Source organism: Triturus cristatus, chromosome 2_2 (genome assembly GCF_964204655.1).
Source record: "Triturus cristatus chromosome 2_2, aTriCri1.1, whole genome shotgun sequence".
Classification (NCBI taxonomy): domain Eukaryota; kingdom Metazoa; phylum Chordata; class Amphibia; order Caudata; family Salamandridae; genus Triturus; species Triturus cristatus.
Genome location: NC_140582.1, coordinates 846452348 through 846474940, shown reverse-complemented (window position 1 = coordinate 846474940; position 22593 = coordinate 846452348).

The window sequence follows — 22593 nt, the reverse complement described above, 5'->3', positions numbered from 1 at the left end:
AGATTGACCCATTCAGGAGACGTCCTCTTGTCTTTAGATCTCAGCTCTCCTCCGGTCAATGACAGTGCCCAGCCCCGGGACCAAAGCGATACCAAAGGGGATGATGGACGGAGCGTTTGAGCAAATCAAACACTCACCCCAGTCAACTGATCTGGGTTTAATCCATCATCATTCTTTAGCTCACTCCACCACCCCAGTTCAGACATGGCCATATGCAAATCAGTCTGACCCTGGGACCAGGCAGAGTTGTGACACCAGGGCCTGTTTTCCACCTTATCCCATGCCTCTTTCGCCGGCTCTATTATTAACAAACATATCATTCAGTGTGGGGTGGGCAGTGGGTGCTGAAACATGTGAAAGGGTACATCGCTCATGCTGGATCCAGATCACAAGGTTAGTGCTTTCTGACAGTGAGTCCGCCTCAGTGGGCTTGAGGCCTTCGATACAATAAACCGCAGGATCCATGTATTGGCATGGATCCTGCCCCTTTTCTGACGTACCAGAGCATTATGGTATTACAGAAGTAGCCGCTTGCACAACCCCTTCTGTAATATGGATTATTGTGTGGTCGCAATGGCGCGTGCCCTCGTCTGCATGGAGTTGTGGCCTCATGTAAGTGAGGGAATCCTTTGCGCTCGCGGCGTATTACAGATGCAAAGGCAAAAGACTGCCAGGACACGGATAGAGGTGGCACAGTCCGTGCACAACTTGGAGCGCACCCTTTGCGAGTGAGGTATGGGGTTTGACAACCTCCACGTATCCACCTGCAGGTGGATACTGTCGCTCACTGCACCCACCTGCAGGGGAATCTCTACACCCTTTGAAAAGGATCCGGTTGAGAGGATGCAACTAGCTAGTTCACTTTTCTCTGAAGTGCTGTTTCCAGAGCAGACCAGGGTTCGCGCCTGCACTGGGAATAACGCATTCGCTGTAATAGTGCACATTGTCCTGGTCTGCGCCCCGCGCACCCAGTTAAAGATGCGCAGTAGAACAAACCAGGGCATTTGTGCCCTATATCTAATAGGGCCCCTGGTCACTGCCTCTCCACACTAGAGAAATGCGATCCGCTGCTGCTTAATGCAACCTTGTGTACACAATGGTGTAAAAGAAACTGATGGTCCCTCCTTTCTGAGGAGGCCCCTGACACTCCCATGTCTCATGGATTTAATAGACCTCAGGCTGAAAGAAGGCCTTGTAAAGTGTGTAGGATCCCCTGCGTGAAAGTCCTCTCCATAACAGCACTCAACATGCTTAAGGCCTCCTTCGGCCTGCCCTAGTGAATCAGCCAGGATCACCACCAGAGTTCCCTACACCAGAAGTAGGGATGACTCCGGGAGCAGCCTACCAGCCAATTTGCGTTGGTGACCTAAGAGTCCACTTAGAAATGGGGAATTACTGCCGAAATCAGTAATTCGGGTCCACACTCCCTAGTTATTCCTCATTCGCTCCAGATTTTTTGACCAACCATTGACGAAGTATGATATAAGAAATATTTTCGCTCAACAAACAAAACAGCAGTGTGGTTTGGGCTGGTTAGGAACACAGGAACTAGTAAGGGTCTTTTAGGAATGGAGTAGATGGTTGCATTTGACCGAATTTGTATAGAGAATCTAGAAAAGTCTTGCACCACCCTGAAAAATCCCCTCTCTTGTCAACCTTCGAGGCAGCCATCAACTCTTTTCAAATGCAAGAATCTGAACCTCGCTATGAAAGGAAGGCAAGATGTGATTCAGTGATTCATGATTTCAGCATCGTGCATTTCTATAACTTTGACGAACAAAAAACACATAGGGGCAGATTTACAAGCCCCTTGCGCCACTTTTGCGTCACTTTTCCCATGTTAAAAGTGACGCAAAAGTGGCGCAAGGGGCTTGTAAATCTACCCCTTAGACTCGGAGAGCTATTTGTGTTCATTTTGCCAAACTGAATTGTATCACCTCAGTGCAGGCCCCAGGCCCTTAACTCCTACGCGCATTTGCAGGACAGAGGTTGTTATGTTGTAACGAAAACATACACCACACAATTTCCTGTGTTATGAATAGTATTGTAATTGCTCGAACCTACCTGTTTATTTGTTTCGTTTTCACGTTTTTAAATGTTATCAAATTGTACTAATTTCTCGGCCATAATTCTTCGGTGTTTAATTCACACCAAGTTGGGCAGCAGTACTGAAGCTATTCTCCATAGTGCTTGTGAAGTTCCTTCCACGGAGCTTTATTTACATTTGCGGAGTGAGGACTAAATGAAGACCAGGGAGTTTTCTCGTCTCTTTGAACCTTATTAAATTAGGAGTAACAATAATAACAAGAATCAGCCATTTGTATAGCGCTTTGCCACAGAACGCAGCATAGTGAATTTGTACATATAGTTATGATGACCCATTCAAACATCTTACCAAGCTCACTTGAAAGGCCGAGCTGATCTGGAACAAGGGCTGTGTAATCACTGAGCCCTCTACAAGCCTTACAGGAGTAAACCAAGGAACCTCCAGCATCCAAGGATTATCAAAGAGCCCCCAGCGTCCCCTACATGCACAGGGTGTGCATTCTTCCATATACATGTATAGCAGCCCGGATGAGAACTGCTGGTGCTATCCAATAGAGTGCTGCTCAGAAGTGCTGCTACTATCCAGTGCAGCTAGGAGACCCTGCTGAGAACTGCTGGCACTATTTCACTAAAAGAATGGCAGCCATGTTGATAGGAGTTAGTACTTCCCAGTAAAAGAGGCACCCTTGCACAGACATTTTGGGATTGAGCCAATAAATGGCGAAAGTGTCGAATAACAGTATGGCAGCCCTGCTGAGAAGTGCTTGTAATGCCATCTTATGGTATAACATCTTTGCTAAGAAAAGAGAGTTTCAGTGTGCAATAAAAGTGTGGCAGTCTTACTAAGAAGTGTCAGTTCTGTTCCACTAAAGGTTTAATAGACGTACTGAGAAGTGCTGGTGCTATCCAATCCAATGGAACTTCAAAGAAGCGCTGTACTGAGAAGTGCTGGTGCTATCCAATCCAATGGAACTTCTAAGAAGCGCTGTACTGAGAAGTGCTGGTGCTATCCAATCCAATGGAACTTCTAAGAAGCGCTGTACTGAGAAGTGCTGGTGCTATCCAATCCAATGGAACAGTTTGTGTTCCTTTGAGAATGTAACAGCCCCTTTAGAATTCTCAGTATAGCCTTGAAATGTATGGCAGTGCTGCTAAGAAGCGTCAGTAGTAGTACATCCTCTGATATGAACAGCATTGGATTTTGTGCAGCGAGGTAGCAGTACATAACACAACGTAACAATGTCAGGACCAAAGTCCTAGAAAAACGGACCAAGGCGCATATGCCCATAACCCTTCCCGTTCCATCTCTGCTCCCCCACAAGTCCTCATCTCTCTCCCTGAAGAAGGGTCCAACCTTTAGCGGTCTGCGGAGGACTACAAGCGGTTATCCTTAGTAGGTGCGCATTTCTGTCTCCACTGTTGCGGCCCTGGTTGTCCCTGATGTGATGATAATTTCATTCACTTCTTCCCAACTAGGAGTATAACAGGCTGTATTTTCCAATGCACCGACGTTTCGACCCCTGCAGTAAATACTTGTTACTGAAAACATCCAATGGGTCTTCTTCGGGATATATCCACCAGAATAAGCCCATTCTGTATGGTATGAATAAACCAAATATCGACATGAGCTGTTGTGTAAAACAGAGTAGCCTCTTGTATAGATTGTCAAAAGGCTGCAACTCACCAAATCTTCTTGACAGATTCGTGCTCCATCGGGTTGCATTTTAAAAATCACCTGATCAATTAGTTGTAAGCAAATTATGAAAATGAAAACTTACTCAAGAGGCTCAAAAGATCAATGCTGAATGATGCGAATATACAGAGCACTTGTCGGGAGCACACACAGGTGGACGATGTCCACTCACTTATTTCCCAGGGTGGACGCCGTTCCCACTGACACGAAGTTGGGCCCCAGTAAAACTTGCTGAATGTGACCCAGTGTAATTTCCGGACACTGGGACAAATTCAGCAGCACCCACTTGTTGTCTGCTTTCTGTTCTAACCAGCAAAGTGCAGGTGGCTGAAGGGGCCCATTATACAACTGATTTGCATGCAGTGTGTGAATGTCAGATGTATTAGTCTGTATGAGTATTTACACAAATTATAATTCTAATACCACTATTTTTATAATTTTATTCTTTAATAGCTCCAAATAGGGTGTCAGAATGCTTTCCATCACACACATATTATGCATTGACAAAAAATCATACAAATGTGCAAATCAATGTACAGGATGTGTTGCGTTACATAAGGCAATGAGGGTTACAAGGTGGAGGAGTTACATATCACCCTTACTAGTAGGCATTACGTGTTAAGAGTGCATAGTCAGGAGAAACAACGTCAGGATTTCAAATGTACTGCAGTGCTTGGGGTAGTCTGTATTAATAAGATTTTATTACTACACAAAGAACCCCTTTTGAGCAGCCTTATAATGACAACAGATTGAGAAAAAACAATATGGTCTAAACAAGGGCCACTGGAATTATGCAGCAGCGGAGGTCCAAAGTATGCAGCAGGGCTGACTAAATTATGCAGTGTAATGCGCCACATCTTGTGAAAGTATTACATCATTATTTTGACTGGTAACATTGTCCGGTAAAATATTTCACCTTATTAGTACCAGTTTAATACCCAAATACAGCAATAAACATCTGAAAGATGAGCAGTCAACCCTTTTCAAAAGGCCTTCCACTACACAAGGACACACGGCACCACAAGTTTAGTAACTTTTGATCCGTTTCAACCAGAAACCTTTTTTTTTTTAAGATCAGCAGATGAGCTGTTAATTCCTTCAAGCAGGGAACTCAAGCAGCCCTGCCAAGTATCACACATCAAGCGTTAGACTAACGCATTTCAGTGTGGTGATCCGCATCACCGCACTGAAATGGAAAGTCACGCATATATAGGGCCTCCCGAAGCTGTCAAGCCAAGCACTTCTAATAGCACTGAGCAAAGCAGCGCCTGGTACGTGCTGCTCTGGCAGCCGCAGAGTAAGGTGACTGACAGCTTCTGTCCTAGCTGGTGCTGGCTCAGCTGTTCTCCATGCCTCCATTCACCACAGACGCATATTCACGTGATATGATGATGGCAAACAGTGTCCCGTGATTTGCCCAATCGGAATGCTGAGCTAGGACTATAGGCGGGGCCGGCACCAAAAGCGAGAGCGGGCGGATAGTTATGAGGTACCGCCTTCTACAGTGCCACTGCCTGCAGCCTCTCATCAGATTATGCCGCTTGACTGGGCCCAGACCAGAGCGGGGCCGCCGGAGAGTTTGGTGCCCATGCCTGCCTCTCATGATTCCTGCACGAGTCTGGAAGGACCGCGGCTGCAGTGAAGTAACAGACTTAAGTACTGTGCAGTCTTCATTCGTTAAATCCTGTAATGCACTCAAATGTACTCATGATAGACCTGCTAAGCATATGTTGGAAGTCTAAAGATCTGATGTTACTTCTTGTGATGTCACTTCCTGTGAGGTGATGGGCCATGATGCCACTTCCTGTGATGTCACACATGATGCCACGCACCGTGATGCCACTTGCATACTGCTAAACTTGGTTAATCCCCCTCTTCCTTTTTAGGACTTGTGCCCTTCGAATATATAATTTGGACTTACTGAATCCTTTGAGAAAGCTGTATCAAAGCATAGAAGAGTCACATAAGGGGGGTCTCAGAAGACCGGTCTATAGACAAAGTTAGCAAACCATAATGCTATGCCCATAAGGAGTAGCGTAATGCTAATAGATGCTCAATGTAAATAATAAGGGATGCAGATCATATACAGAGCAGCTAAAAGGTGACTATTACATTTTAAAAATTGCCAGTTTGTTAAAAATGTACAAGTCCAGGAAGGGAAGTAAAGACTTAATGTTTCACCCGAAGTGTTGCCTCACACCGGTTCGAGTAAATTCTGCTGCGCTATAGAAAGCCACTATGTATAGAAAGACACGGCACCCCACGTCAATGTGCATGCTGGCGGAAGAAGGTACAAATATTCTTCTTCCTTCTAGATGGCCGACAAATATACACACACTAGTGCTACAGTGCATCTTGTCATCCCCATGTGATTGACAGTGCACCCACTGGTAGAAACATCTCCAGTGTATTCCGTGAAAGATTAGCCAATGGGCATTAACAGGCTAAACTCATGCTCAAAACCATGCCACTAAACAATCCTAATTTATTTCAAGGCACACAGGCACACACATCAAACATTATATTATTAGCAATGCCCTGGTTACCTGAGCACCCAATGACTGTTAACCAAGGTCCCCAAGAATATTTGACCAACACTCATAAATATATGAAGTACTGTGGCATATAATTGCATGAGTTCTGATAGTAGTATTTTCTGACACAAAATGGTAACTGGGATTATGTTCTTCCACAGCAGTAGTGTTATTGTCTCAGCATCAGATTTTCAACGAGCAATTTTTAATTGGGCCATACTATATTTAATAGCTGCTTTTTCTTTTGTTGAAAAAATATTAGCCCTCGTGCTTCCAGATTTTTCTATCACCACAGCAGTTTTTTATCACCACAACTATAATTTGCTGCTAAAAAGAAATATTGCTCCTGTAGTTTCTGGCAAACCCTGAAGTAGTACATTTTTTATTAGTGTCTTTTCAAAACTGTTTGCAAAACACATAACTGTTTAGCTTACAATACTTTTGTAAATTGTGTTGTAAACTGCAGCGTTTGACCCACTTTTCCCCAAGTTTTTACTGAAGGAAACCCCTGCCTGTTTGAGAAAGTCTGGCTTGCTCATTATTAATGGTAGCTCTGGTATTGTGGGATAATATGCTAAATTACTTCCTGGATTGCCTTTCACTTCCGGTTCCCCATCATGGCGACTGAGACAGGGCTCACCAGCCAGAAGACTGGCCTCCCCTCTGTTCTGTCTAAGCTTCTCCAATGATCTGCACCTTCCCTATCTGCCTGGTGCTGACTGTGCCACTAGGTCCTCCTACCAAGAGTAAGGTACAGTCTTACCAATGCAGTGAGGCTGGCGCACTGAGCATTTGTGATCATGTCATACGAACTGTCTCAAAACCCTATTCAGTTAACTTTTAGTCAATTGTAGTTAAAAGGGCGCCGCGTGCCCCACATTTTACCTGTAATTCCATGACAGACAACCACTAAAGATCCTGTAAAGATTCATTTAATGTTTCTTTCAATTTTGACCAATGCTCTAAGCTCAATGTGATTCAGAAGGCACATTTGCCACTAGTGGAGATTCTCTTACCCCGCGACAACGTGCATATAAATTATACCTTCTTTTGATCAAAGTTACTGGCCTGTGCATTTTATAATGCACCAGAAGCCTCAAATTTCCCCAAAATTGTCAGGAGGATATTCTTCCTTTTGTAAATTTACTTCAAGTTTGTCCATGACGTGGGGTGAGGAGAGAAACCGCTCACTCCTCTGTCTAGCCCTCGCTTATGTTGTAGCAGAAATTCTTGCTTGGTAGGGTATTCGTCAGTTTTTGTGCCTATTTTCAAGTTTTGCCTTGTTCAGTGGTGATAACTTGGGGAAACATTCTTTTCGACTGGTTTAAATGCACCGCATTTCTGTTTTCGCACTGTTCTGCCTGTGCAATTTCCTCCACATACAACCTGTGCATGCAAACATTGAAGACTCAGCACAGCGTGTTCCTGTGGGTATCAAACTGGGTGCAAACACGGTCTGTACACGATACCTCATGTAGCATGGTGCTCAGAATAAGAACAAGAAAGTGGTAACTTCACTTTGAGACATGTCCTTACTTTGAATACAATAAAGACATAGAGGCCAATTCACAAAAAAGTAGTAAAACTGCATCTGTAAAGGTTTGCTTATATATGGGCACGTTTTTTCTACTAATTGTAATTCACATACTGTCCCTCTATTTTGCTTGGAAAGCTGTACCAGGCGCAGTTTTTCAACAGTATAACTGGAAATGTCATGTGTTTTCTTACCCCCGCTCCTATTCACACTGTTCAAAATTCTACCTGAGGTAAAATTACGCACTAATGGAATGCAACCAACAGTGCAAACACACAGTTTTGTATTACTTCTTTTAGTTTCCCTTGGAAAAAACATTTATCCATGTGGAGAAAACTCTTCCCTTACGCCCTCACCAAATCTGAAGGTGATCTGTACCCCTCACCATTCTTGAAGGGGAGTTAATTCAGTCCTTGGCTGAAGTAAATCTCCATTTCCAAGGTGGCAAAGAGTCGGATCGAAGATCCCTCTACCATAAAAGCTAACTTCCACAGATGCATGATGAATGTTGTAGACTGCATGAAGGATAACTGTCTCAAACTCAACACCGAAAAAAGTCCTCATCTTTGGGAACAACACTTCGCCATGGATGACACATGGTGGCCTGTGAGCTCGGCACATGCCCCATCCCCCCCAACTGACCACACCTGCAACCTCGGCATCATCCTGGATAGCAAGCTATCCGTGGAGAAGGAAGTCAATGCAGTCTCATCTGCCTACTTCCGCAGCCTTTGGATGCACCGCAAGACCTTCAGGTGGCTCCCAGCGGACACCAGAAAGGCTGTCACACACGCCCTCATCAGCAGCAGACTGGACTACGGAATCAGGCTCTACGTAGGAATCACTGCATGCCTCTGGAAGAGACTCCAGACATTACAGAACTCAGCAGCAAGACTCATTTTCGACCTCCCCAGAAGGACTCACATCACACCACATCTCAAGAAACTACACTGTCTCCTGATTCAGGAGAGATGCCAGTTCAAGATGCTGACCCACGCCCACAAGGCCCCGCACAACGAAGGACCAGCATACATCAACAAACGCCTGACCCTCCACCAACCGGCCAGACGCCTTCGATCAGCTTCCCTCTCCTTCGCAAACACCCCACAGATCTGCCGAGCCAACAGCGGAGGACGCCCCTTTCTTGCGCCTGGCAGTCACGGCTTGGAACAACCTCCCCCTGTACCTTATGACCGCACCGTCGTCCCAGCAATTCAGAAGAGAACTAAAGACCTGGATGTTTGAATGATCACACCTCCACGCAGCAGCGAACGGCTTCTCGAGACCCTCTCGGGGGATTTGCCGCGTTCTATAAATGTTTCATTTCTTTGTTTGAAGTTTGGGAATTTTCACGTAGGTAGTTGGGAGTTTGTGAAATTTCTCAAAGTTACAAGGCTAACCATGCCTTGTCCCTCCCATTACCCACCCCTTATGTGTGATTTACTACTGTGTATTTCTCTGAACTAGTGACAGAGAAATCTGCAGTAATAAAACCGTTCGCGCCTGCCAGGAAACCATTAGTTAATTCCTGGAAGACGTAAAACGGAGGTATTTTTGGTCCGTAAATTCATATTTACAACTGAAAACACCCCAGTAAATTTGCCCCATGTTGCTGCCTGTGCCTGAAAAAATAATCATCCGCTCACAGAAAATATTGGATAAACCCAGGCCGAGTTTCTCCAAGGCCATTCGTCGTGTTTTGAGGCGTGCCTCAGCACAGCTAAATCTGCAGCTTAACAACATCAGCTTTACTGCTGCGTAGTCGGTGTGACCGTCACTCGCAGGACCTCCGACACCTGCCCTAAATCTCTTCTGCTGCTATTTCAGCTGTCAGCAGAGATTAGAAACAGACCCCAATTGTGTTTAACGAACTTTTTGTGGCAACTGCCAAGGGTGGAAAAAAAGATGAGAGATTTGTCTACTGTTTTCCAGGTTGTTGCCGTTTCTCATCGTCGCTGTCATCGCGTTGCTGAAAGAGTGATTGATTGGCGGGCAGGTGCTGCCCTGCTCTGTGGTGCTCCGCCGTCATCAGGAGTGCAGGTCTTAACTCTGCAGCAGGAAACCAGGCAACCTGCACTTACTCCTGCTGGGAGACCCGAGAAATAACTGACTGAGAGCGCCCCCTCGCAATGTCCATGTGAAATGTGACAGCAAACAACATGTCCTGCAGTGTGTAGCGAGGTCATGTGAAGGGTGGTTGTGATTTTAGTTCATACTTACCACTCTCAAGTAGTAGGAATGCTGGGTTTGATACAGAAAGTGTGGCATTTAATTTATTAGCAGACTTTGACATGCACATGAGTCTATATTTTCTCATCCATTTTAAATTGGCGTTCTGATCACGGCTTAGCAGTGAAGAACCTGAATCCGATACTCTTTTAACCCCTAAAATGTTCTTTCAGCTCGCCGATTATTGCAACATGAATCTCTGTGTTCAGTGAGCGGTTGTTGCACACTTGTGCACCACAGTGTACATGTTTGCATACATTCTGATATCCTCTTGTCATGTGTGAATGTAGCTCACAGATATTTTTTTTAGGTCTGGCATATAGACAGCTCTCACCAGCCTTCTGTATTAAAAAAAAATCTTAAACACAAATGCATTCCAATATAAATACATAGGGGCTTTGGGTCACCTTGCTTCATCCATTGGTCTGTTGAGGGTGCCACAGAGCCGTGCCTCATAATGACCTATGCTGGATGAAACTCATACCCAACTCAAACCCATCTAACACCCATCGCTGTACTTGACTCTCTATTGGAACCGACCTGAGTGCGGCTACCCTTGGTGGAGAGTTTTCACAGTGCTGCCCTGCTTGCCCTCTGTTGGGACGGAAAACTCCTCCATGGTAACAGACGTGCACCTCAGGCTCTGCTGCGCTATCTGGATCCTTGGTACCGACATTTCTTCATGGGTGAACACAGATCATGCGTGTGAGCCATGACGTAGGCCTGTTTTATTGACTGCGCTCTTGTTAGACCGGGAGGGTGTGCAAAGCGTTATTCTGGTAGTGGTAAAGGACTACTGCCCTTACCCAGAGTTAAGTAGTTTTCCTGACAATGATCAGTAAAGTGAGCAGACCTTTTCATCTGTGTCACTTGAGTGAAGCCTACTGGCCACTCACTGCTGCTGTGTACCTTACTCATCTTTGGCCCACATCACATTAATATTTAGCGCTGTGCAGTGCATGTGTGATTGTGTGTGCGTGCTGTAGCGTATGTGTGCCTGTGCATGGCAAAGCATATGGAGGACATTTTGGAAGTCCAGGGTCTTGGAGAGGCATGTGGAGGAACCATCTCAGGCAGATCTGTGGATGGCCTGCATTTTTGAGAGCTGGTTGGGACACATACGCTGGAGGAAGGGAGAGCCAGACAATCTTCCACACTGCAAAAGGGTTCTTTAATTATGAAAATAGAACTGGTCAGTGGGGATTGGGCACATCTCAGGAAGGAGTTAGGGCTGACAAGGGAATCATAAAGAATAGATCTGGGGGGCTTGATACGCATATATCAGTGAGGGTGACAGCCAGGTGTGATCCTCTAGTCACTCCTGTCACCTGTGTGTGGGGCTATCAAGTTTGGAGTGTAACAGACTCCTTCCTGAACAAAGGGCAGGAAAGAGGAGTGGGCACTTTAAAGGGGGCAACCCCTACATCAAGAACTTTAAAGACTCAAAAACGAAACCACATCTGTTTCTGGAAATGGATTATAAAATGGGGAGCTTCAGCCTCTCAAAAAATTTCCAACTGGGGCTGCACATCAGCGTGTAGAAGCTCAGCACGATTTCTGCCTGTTGTGACTGGGCTGGAGACTATCGCCTGCTAGTCTCCCTAGTGGATGTGGGGACACAACTCAGGAAACTCAAGACCACTTGCCCTGGAGCCGGGTGCACCAGCATCTGAATACCTGCTGAGCCCGGAGGACCCTGTGAGTAGGAAGAGAACACCTGGAGGGAGTGAGGTCCAGTAGGGATCCGGTCGAGTAGATCCCTGAGTGTGAGATTATGGGTTCGTGTTAAGGACCATTGCACTGATTGGGCTGTCTGACTGAGTGCTCTTGTTTGGGACCCCATATGCTAGGTGGGGGTTGCAGTGATGTTTGAGGACCATGGCACCAATCTGGCCATCAGCATGAGTTCTGCTGTCATAAACCCCAAATGTCAGGTGGGGGCTGCAGTGAAGATAAGCGCTGTGACAAGAAACAGGCCTTCGCTTGTGCAGTGTTGTGACCTGAAGGGGCTGCCTTATGTTTGCTGTTCCTGACCCCATTTATGCCAGGTGGAACCACTGTGAAGATATGGGCCAGAGCCTTAGTGCAGCGATGTGACAAGGAAGAGGATCATTGCCCCCATGCAGTGTTGCAACCTTAACTGGCCTTTTCCCGGAGTGCACTGTTTCCGACCATTGTATGCCAGGATGGAGCTGTGGTGAAGATAAGGGCTGTCACTCTGGAGCAGTGTATGCTGGAGCAGCACACACCCGAGCAGTGTAGTGAGTTGTGATCAGTGGGAGAAGAGCATGCAAACCTAGGGGCACCCAAGACCGCCGTTGGAATCAGGAAGATTTACTGCATGATCGGAGGAGTATCGTTGATGCCTGCCTCCTGGGAGTGAGTGTCTGAAAAGTTTCAGCGCTCCGCCCATCATCTCCTTGTGTTTGCCTCCTCGCCCACAGCATCCAGAGTTCTGCTCACTATTGGGCCACGGACACACACCTGGGGCACCTGCTCAATTACATGGCATGGGACGTGGTTCTTTATCTCAACAGAACTGGCCCAAATCTCTATCCTAACTCTACCCCTGCTGCGCAAGAGGCCAGAGTCATTTCTAGCAGTCAAGAAGTTGCTAAGGTGGGGCGTGGCTTGGACGCCGATCAAGATGGCCGCCTGAGTCCGGAGCTCCCTGCGCCGCGGCGGTGTTTTTCATCTCCCCGCCTCTATCTGTGACTGTTTCGGCTTCTTTCTTGTGGCTCCTACATGCGGATATCTCCGAGCTGAAGATGTGAGCGCCGGAGTTCGTTTTCCAGCAGTTTTTTACCTAGTTCCAGCTTCTCGGTGTATGTGCCTCAGCGCGGCCGCCATTTTGAAGTAGGCGCGATGTGTGCGCGACGCTGAGGTAACTGCAAACATGCTCTCCTTGTGTTTCCTTCTGTTCCTGGACTTTATTATTGACAATTAATGGCCGCTCTGTCACCGCGCTATGACTGAATGATTTTCTTCATGCTCCTGCTGCTTCCTGGGAGACCCCTACTTCCTTGTTCTCCTCACAGGATGTTGCGTTGGCTGTGCTCTTCCCTGATGTCTTACTTCAGTTCTAATGCGTAACCTACTTCCTCATTGCTGGATTTCTGCTGCAACTTTGCCATTAAATTTCGGCGTATTTGGTGTTTGCGCTCACTGATGACTTTTCTGTCAACACTGGAAGTAGCCTTTCATTTCCTGTTTGCATCACCTCTATGTCTTGGGATTCTGGTTTTTGCTGTTGTCGCTTAGTGCTTCTGTTGGTCGCTGTCTTTTTCATCTATACATACTGACACTTGCTTACAGGACCTTACATTGGAGCACTTCTTTCTCATCCTGCCCCTGGCACGTTCAGGCTTCTATGGGCAAGCTACGCAACCCAAAGTTTGTCTTTGTGCCCTCGAAGACTCCACCTTCCCCCGCCTCTTCCTCATCAACAGGTCATTCTCCTCATCCTCCTTCCACAGAACAAATGGCGACAACATCCTCCACCCGCTCTTCTCCATCACAACCTACCCCCAGCAAGTCTTCTCCTCCTGCCTCCTTGCCTAAGCGCTTGAAACACGACTCCTCTCCTCCTCCATCCGAGCCATCTCCACCCCCTATATCTATGGAGTTGATACTTGAGGAGATTCGCGCTTTGCGCCCGTTCGTGGAGGAGACTAATACCAAGATGCAGCTTTTTGAGGCTAAATGGTCAACTATGGAGGCTCGTGTTTCTTCTGTGGAGCAGCAGGTTCCAGAAATTCAGTCAAATTCTCAACGCATCTCCTCTCTGGAAAAGTCTCTTCTCGCCCTTCAACAACACACTGAAGTCTTGGAAAACAGGAACAGGAGGAACAACCTACGCGTTTACGGCCTGCCGGAATCCCTGGAAGGAGATGATCCTGTCACATTTTTCTCCTCTTTCCTCCTGAAACTACTGGACCTTCCCACTACTACCTCTCTCAGTATCCAACGAGCCCATAGACTTGGTCCTCGCTCCTCCTCCTCAACCAAACCGCGAGGGGTCATCATCCTCTTCCTCAAGTTTACTGATCTCCTTCTAGTCCTCTCTACAGCTCGAGCGAAGCGCCAGGTGTCCTGGATGGGTCAGAGAGTTTTTCTCTCTCAGGATGTTTCTAATGTTACTGCTGCCAGAAGAAAATAATTTTTATCTCTTCGTGCTCCTCTGCGCTCTATGGGAGCCAGATATGGCCTCTTTCACCCCTGTACCTTCAAGGTTACTCATCAAAATAACACCTGGACTTTCCAAGATCCGGCTGAACTTAAGAATTTTATTCACATTCAGACCAATGCTGGCATGGACACATCCAATCCCTCTACTGGTTGATTATTTATCTGTTTGGTTTTTTCTCCTTACAGGTTTTTGCTGAAAGTTTTTCCCTCATTGGTTTGATTCTTTCTCCGCTTGATGTGATTATATAATGATTGTTGTTTGGGTTTTCTGTTTTACATATAATGTCTGCTTTTGTACTGTTTACTTCACTATGACCTCTGTATAACACGTTTCTTTTTCCCTCCCTTAGATTTTTATTCGATAAACCCTCTTGTATCCCTCTTCATATCATATGATTCGTCTTCCTCATATTCCGTCCTGGTGCGGTGTGTTGCTCTCCGGCTTAGGAGGCTGTTCTTGTCGAATCCTCCCATACCCCGTCGTCATTTTGTCATCTCCCTCCCCCCTTCAGGTATGTGTTCCTCAGTCATCCGTTTTGGATATGTACTGTCTCTTCTTCTACTTTTCTTTTCCCCCCTTTTTCCTCTCTTTCCTTTTTCCTTGATTTCTCTCACTGTATCTCCTGACTTTCTTTTGTCTAGCTCTTTTCTTTCATTCACTTGTTGTTCCCCTCTATGGCGTTCTTGGTTTTATGCCTTTTCTCTGTTCTTTACACATTTTATTGTTATTAGGTTTTGTTAGCCCTATTAAACGACAGAGAGTGCTTTCCCATCTAGCCTCTTATACTCCTGACTTAGTTCTTTTACAAGAGACTCACCTTTCTGAGGCGGAGTCTCTTAAATTAAAGAGAGGCTGGGTGGGAACGGTTTTATTTTCTCCTACATCCAATAAAAAGAATGGTGTGGCCATTTTGTGTCACAAGAAGCTCAAATGTAAAGTTCTCTCTCAAGAAAATGATACCGAGGGTCGTTGGGTCTTAGTTAAGTTGTTAATCAATTCTGTATCCTTGACTGTTTTTAATGTATATGGCCCCACCCATCCTGATTGTAATTTTTGGCCTCTGATAACTTCTAAGTGTTTTCAATTTAGTGATTCCCTGTTCATTTTGGGGGGGGATTGTAATCAAATTGTTGACCCGTTCCTTGATCGCAAATCCTCCGCCCGCTTTATCCCCCACAAATCACATACACAATTCCTTGACACTATCTCTAAATCTCACCTTCTTGACTCATGGAGACTGTCCCACCCTGACTCTCTGGACTATTCCTTCTTTTCACCTCCTCATGCCTCTTTCTCTCGGATTGACTACATCTTCCTTTCTCAATCTCTTTCTCAAAATCTTCTTTCCTCATCTATAGAGCCGATAGTTATCTCAGACCATGCTCCCATTGTCACAGTTCTTGATCTTCTTCCTCCCCATCCCAAATCCTCCCGCTGGCGTTTCAATAACTCTCTTCTCCTAGATCCCCTCTTTTCCTCTTCTTTTCTTTCCTTTGCTACGGAATTTTTTCTTCTCAATTCTGATCCCTCTTTACCCCCTCACGTTATTTGGGACTCTTTTAAGGCTACCGCTCGCGGTTTTGTGATTGATTTTGTCTCAAAGAAAAAGAAGTCTTACCTTAAGAAACAGAAAGACCTTCTCTCCCATATCAAATCCCTGGAGCATACATTCTACACCTCTTCTACTAAAACGGTTGTGCCAGACCTTATACGCGCCAAATTTGATTTTAACAAAATTACCACGGATAATGCTTCCTCAATGTTACTTCGCAGCAGCGCCCGCTATTACGGAGGTCGCAACAAGTCTGGTAAACTATTGGCCAGCTACCTTAAGTCTCGCAGGGAGCGCAATCTGATTGACTCGATATATTCCACTGATAATCTTCTCTTGCATAAGGAACAGGATATACTTGCCCAATTTCAACAGTTTTACCAATCTCTTTATACTCCTGAGTCCCCCCCTTCGGCTGCCCTTATTCAATCCTACTTCGACAAAATCCCTACCCCCTCTACTTCTCATCTTAACTTCCCTGATCTTGAACTCGACCTTTCTATCACCGAACTAGACAGCGCCTTAACTTCTCTCACCAAAGGTAAATCTCCGGGTCCGGACGGTTTCTCTGTGGAATTCTACCTACATTTCTCAGATCTTCTTCTTCCTAAACTTCTTTCCCTCTTCCAATCTTTCTTTACCTCTGGCACAGCTGCTGGTACCTTTCACGAGGCTACGATCTGCCTAATTCCTAAAGAGGGTCGCGATCCCCAGTTTTGTAAAAATTATCGCCCAATATCCCTTGTTAATGTAGACTATAAATTATTTGCTAAACTCCTTGCCCGACGCTTAGATCCTCTCCTCCCTCATCTCATTGGTAAAGAACAATGTGGATTCGTAAAGGGTAGACTCACTTCGGATAACTCCCGCCTTTTCCTTAATGTTCTCAATAAGGTTCCTTCTCTCAACATTTCTCTAGCTGCCATCTCGGTTGATGCTGAGAAGGCTTTTGATAGAGTAGATTGGTCCTTTCTGTTTGCCTCCCTGCGTTGGCATGGTTTTGGTCCTAATTTTATTTCTCTGGTTTCTTTGCTTTATTCCTCCCCTAAAGCGTCTGTTTTAGTTAATGGCCTTCTATCCACTTATTTTCCTTTGCGGCATGGCGTCCGTCAGGGCTGCCCTTTGTCCCCTCTACTCTTTGTCCTTGCTTTAGAGCCATTTCTTACGTCTATTAGAAACAACATTTCTATTTCTGGCTTCCCTTACGACAAGACCCATTTGAAACTCTCTGCATATGCGGATGACATTCTTTTGTTTATTTCTGACCCAGACCAATCCATCCCGGCCTTACTACTTGAATTTAACTCCTTTTCCCAAGTTTCTGGTTACAAGATTAACTCTGATAAAACTGAGATTCTTCCTCTCACTAAATTCTGTCTCCCTCATCAGTTTTCGTCCACTGGTTTTGCATGGAATTCATCTAAAATTAAGTATCTTGGAATTTTGTTCTCTAACTCCATTTCTTCATCTATTCGACTCAACATGTCTGCTGTATTATCCCGTATTGATAAGTTGTTCTCTTCTTGGAATCCTCTCTTTCTCTCATGGTGGGGTCGGCTGGATTCGATCAAAATGATGATATCTCCCATTCTTATATACATCCTTTCCATGCTCCCCATTCATATCCCTGATATCTATTTTAAACGCATTGACTCTTGTCTCTCTAAGTTTCTCTGGAATCATAAAAAATCGAGAGTTGCTCTAGCTGCTCTTCGTAAACCGAAATCCAATGGCGGAGTCAACTTTCCGGATTTCCGTCTCTACCATAAATCTTTCTCTCTCCGTCAGGCTTCTAATTGGCTTGCTCTTGCGCCCTCTCCTCTTGCTCCTCTTTGGCTCTCTATTGAACGCTCACTCCTCTCTCCTTTCTCCCTATCTGAAATTGCACATTTCTCTGCTAAGAACTTAACCACTCCTCTACCCCTGTTCAAACACACTTCTTCTCTTCTACATGCTCTGGTCCGTCCTGACCTGGTCTCTCGTGAATCCTTTTTGGCTTCCCCTATCTGGTACAATTCGCTTATTCTCCTTAATAACCGTCCTATTTGTTGGACTGCGTGGAGATCAAGGGGTCTGATATGGGTTAACCAACTTTTCGATGGCTTTCTCCCATGTTCTTTTCCTCGATTCCGACTTTTGTTTCACTGCCCCCAGTCCTTTTTCCGCAGATTCACTGTCCTCATGGCCATCATTCTTGATGTCTATTATTCACTCCCCTTATCATCCTCTTCCGTATCCCATTCCCCACTTCTTCAGATCCTGTCTACTCTTCCTAAAGCCTCTCTTATCTATAAATTCTTCTCCTCCCCCAATCCGACCCGCCCGAAATCTAAATTGGAACTTGCTTGGGAACTTGATTTGGGCTGTGACTGGTCTATAGCTGTTTGGGACAAAATCTGGGCCAGGTCCTTAAAAATTTCCAGTTCCGCCTCACTAACTCAATCTATGTTCTTTCTATATCACAGGCTTTATCTCTCTCCTGTTTCTATTTCTCGCTTTTCTCCTGATAAGGACTCTACCTGCTGGACCTGTTCTGCCCCTAATGCTGATCTTTTTCATCTACTTTTTCTGTGCCCTTCTGTTCTCGCACTTTGGGATCAGGTGTGGTCTTATGTCTCTCGTCTATTCTCTATCTCTATTCCATACTCTATCCCTCTTCTCTTTTTAGGTAGTATCTCTGATACTCTTGATATTCCCTCCCGCTCCTCTGGTCTATTAGATCTTATGTTGGCTCTGGCTTTCCAACATATTTCTTCTAATTGGAAGGACCTTTCTAAGCTCTCTATACAATGTTGGTGGAATTCTCTTTGTCAACATCACAGGCTTGATGTTCGTTTTGCTGCTGCCTCCACTCCTACCCTCAATAGGGATTTATTCTGGTTGCCTCTCACAGCATATCTTGACCGCATGGCTCTGAAATCAAAATCTATCTCTCCTTTATCCTCTGAGAATTTCAAACCCCCATAAGTGACTCTTTCCCTTTTGTATCTTCTACATTTACACTTCTCTTTCCTGCCTTTCAACTACTCCCTACCCTTGGCTTGTTTGCTCTTTTTATTCTACCTTGTTTCTCTCTGATTTCTTTATCTATCCTTCTCCTAACGCCTCATATTTACCTTTCTCTTTCTTCTTTCCCTTCCTTCCCTTTTTCCTTCTTTTTCTTCTCTTTCCCCCCTTTTCCCCTGATTGCCTTTAAAATTTTACAAAATGCTTTTTAATTTTTCCCTCTGGTTTCTTATATTTAACTCATGATGATCCTTTATTTTTTCTCTTTTTGATTCTGTATGACAATGTTCTTTCTATGATCTGTATTTTGTTGTTCATTATACTTTTTCTTCAATAAAGCATTTCAAACATAAAAAAAAGAAGTTGCTAAGGAAGAAATCCATCAATTATTCGATGTTTTATCTGGCCATATTGAGAAATGAGCCCAACAGAAAAGTACATTTTACATCCAACTGGAACTAGCACTGGAATGTATCGAAATGTGTTAAAACCCAAAGGAGGGATGAAGTCTGGCTCTAGTAGTCCGGGATCCATCCAGCTGCGGAGAAATGCAGCTGCTGGCCTGAGTAACACGGTTGGATGTATTCCACATCTTTCCTGCCATATAGTCTTCTGCTCCCAGATCAGTTTAATGAGATATATTTGGTCTTCAACATGGGAGCACAATGTCTAAGTGTTAAGAAGGCAATGTGGTTGTATTAGCTGTTTATCGTGTTAACAATACTCAATTAAAATTGAGAACCTACATCTGATAGTTACGCTCTCTAGATGCATTCTGATATGCTTCTGTGTGCAATTGTTCTTTGTTGGATGTGTTCGTCAATGGGTAAATCTTCATTACAGTGATGGGTAATATAAATTGCCCTGGATCAGATGCGTGCTCTTAGGCAACACCATGTGTGGAGCGCAATTCCGGTGATGGTGTGGGTCACTGTGTGTAGTTATCTTTTTCTTTTAGGTTTGGGAGGGTTATTTTTACTATGAATTGTGGTTGGCTTGGAAAAGGGGTGGGTATTGGGTTGTTTTGGATTCTGAATTCTGTTCGCCTTTGTATTGGTATGACTCCAAAGGCCACATGTACAACCCTACCAATTTGCGAGTCACAAATTGCGTTGTTTTGCGACTTGCAATTTGCGACTCGCAAATTAGAATGTACAACAGTGTCTGAGACACTGTTTGCGATTCCTAATGGGGTCACAAATTGCATGTCTCATTATTATTCATGAGGCAGGTGCAATTTGCGACCGCATTAGGAATGGCTAGCACTCCCAGGGATGGTGGCCTGCTGGGGTCAGCAGACCACCATGTCTGTGATTGCTTTTTAAATAAAGCAGTTTCCTTACAGAAAAACGGGATGCATTTAAAAAAAATAAATTAAATGTCCCTGGGACCAATGCCTGCTCTCAAAAAATATTTTTGCATCCATTCACAAAGGGGGTCCCCTTTGGGCGAAGGTCACAAAGAGGACCCTAAACCATTCCGAATAGCGAGGGTCGAAAACTCTATTTTGCGAGTCACTGTCTCGCAAAATAGCATTTGTACATGCGAGGACCCTTTTTTGCAGTCGCAAACTGTCCGATTTCCCGTTTGGACCGCAAAAAACGGTCATATATCTGGCCCTAATAAAGCATTTTGCAAATTGTACAGTATGTGTATACACACACAACACTTCATGCTTTTTGGATAAAGGGGTCGTAAATAGCATATCTCTTAATGTATTTTACACTGGTAATAATTAGTTGGAATATGCGTGGGATTGAACATCCCTGCAAAGCCCGTCAAGTTCTTGCTTATATAAATTGATATAAAATTGATGTGGCCTTACTTCAGGGGATGACCATACCACCAAGAGCACAATCCACTTTTGCATCCATATGGGGCCCGCACAAATAGTTTCTCTTGTATTGTATGTATTCCAGAGGGGTGGTAACTCTCGCATGGAAAACTACAAACTTCATTTTACAGGAATGGGTGTGGCACTCATAGGGGCGATTAGTGATAATTGCTGTCAGATTATCTCAATGCCGATTATTTGGATACATTTATATGACCCCCAATATTGAAACAGCAGAATTTTTTGATGATGGTATTGTCAAATGTTAAAGGTTTGTGGGCGTAGCCATGCTTTGGTGTGGGGAGTTCAATCTATTGCTAACTCTGCAGTATGATAGGACAGGTCATTTGAACTCAGGAGACCACTCACAAAAGCAAGTGAAACTGTATCCCACATTATGCAATTGTACCATCTAGTAGATGCACGGAGAACACTGCACCCTGAAGCAAATGAATACTATTACAGGTCGGTACATGACCTAAGTTCCCGTATTGATCTATGGCTGGCTTCACTACTTCCAATAGTGAAAGTACAGGATGTGAGCATTTAGCCTAGAACTTTATCATACTACTCAGCAGTGATGCTTTTGTTAGCTAATCCCCATCCCCTCCACAGAGGATTAAATACTGGAGATCAAAAGGGATTGAAATGCTAGATCTGGTCTTCTGGTAGGAGATCAATCCTGTTCTTTAGAATATTTTAACTTAAATGAGTATTCGCTATCTGAAAGAGAAACAGTATGGGAAGCGCTTAAAGCGTGCACCTGGGGTATACGCATTTCCAAAGGGGCAGGCATCCTTAGATCGTTGGGTACACAGCTAGGAATGTCAGAGGAGGAGCCTACACATCTTGAAAATAAATATGATTTGAATGGAGATAATACTATATTCATTCATATACTAGATATCCAGGGAGAATTTAGGGAGGCCACTGATCGGGAGGTAGTATACCTAGGCAGACATGTCTGTGACAGGGCATTTGGTGAAGAGAAATGACCAGGTAAAGTATTAGCATGGGCTCCAAGATACAGAAGTGTTGGGTATCACCACAGGCGATGAATCAATTGCAACAACCCCAACGGATAGTCCTCACAACTTCAGGCAATACTATGAGCGTTTATCCTCTTCCCGATCTAGTGATGCCTCCTGTGAAATAGCAGAATACTTAAATAATGTCGCTCTTCCCTGGGTTCAGGGAGGGAGGGATGCGTGAACTTCTTAATTTCCCCCTTAGGAATGAAGATGTTAAAACGGCTATTGCCCGTCTACCAAGCTGTGAAGCCCGGGAGTCGATGGTCTCTCAATGGTGTTTTATAAGGAATCTTCTGGCATACTGGCTCCCTAGTTGTTAGATGTGTGTAATGCAGCCATCGCTAAAGGTAGGCTCCCTCGGTCAATGTTTGAGGCAATGATTACTCTACTTCCAAAGCAAGGCAGTGACCACCAACTGTGCTCCTCTTGTAGGCCACTTTTGCTCCTGAATGTCGATTATAAATTCTAGCACAAAGGTTTCAACCACTGATGCAGTTGTTGGTGCTGCTGAAGCAATCTGGGTTTATAACTCATGGGTCAACAGCCCTCAATGTACTAAAGGCCATCCCGTACCCGGTAAAACAACATTTACCGGCAGCAGCTTTTCTATTAGATGCTGAAAATGATTTTTATGTGCTGAAATGACTGCTCATGCAGGAAGTGCTACGGCGTATGGGTCTTGGCAAGTATTTCTTTGAATTGGTAAATGTATGGTATGCAGGTTCCACCGCCCGGGTGGGTGAGGTTAGCAATCTTTACTCAACAACATTGTCGGATAGCCTGTCTGACGGAATATAAATCCCATTATATTCTATGGGATTTATTTTCTAGCGGACGGGATATCCGTCACCGTTGTGATGGAGTACCCTGTCTGCCGAGATCTAAATCAGGCCTTTAGAGCCCATTCGCAGGGCCAGTCACTATGGTTGTCCATTGTCACGCCAG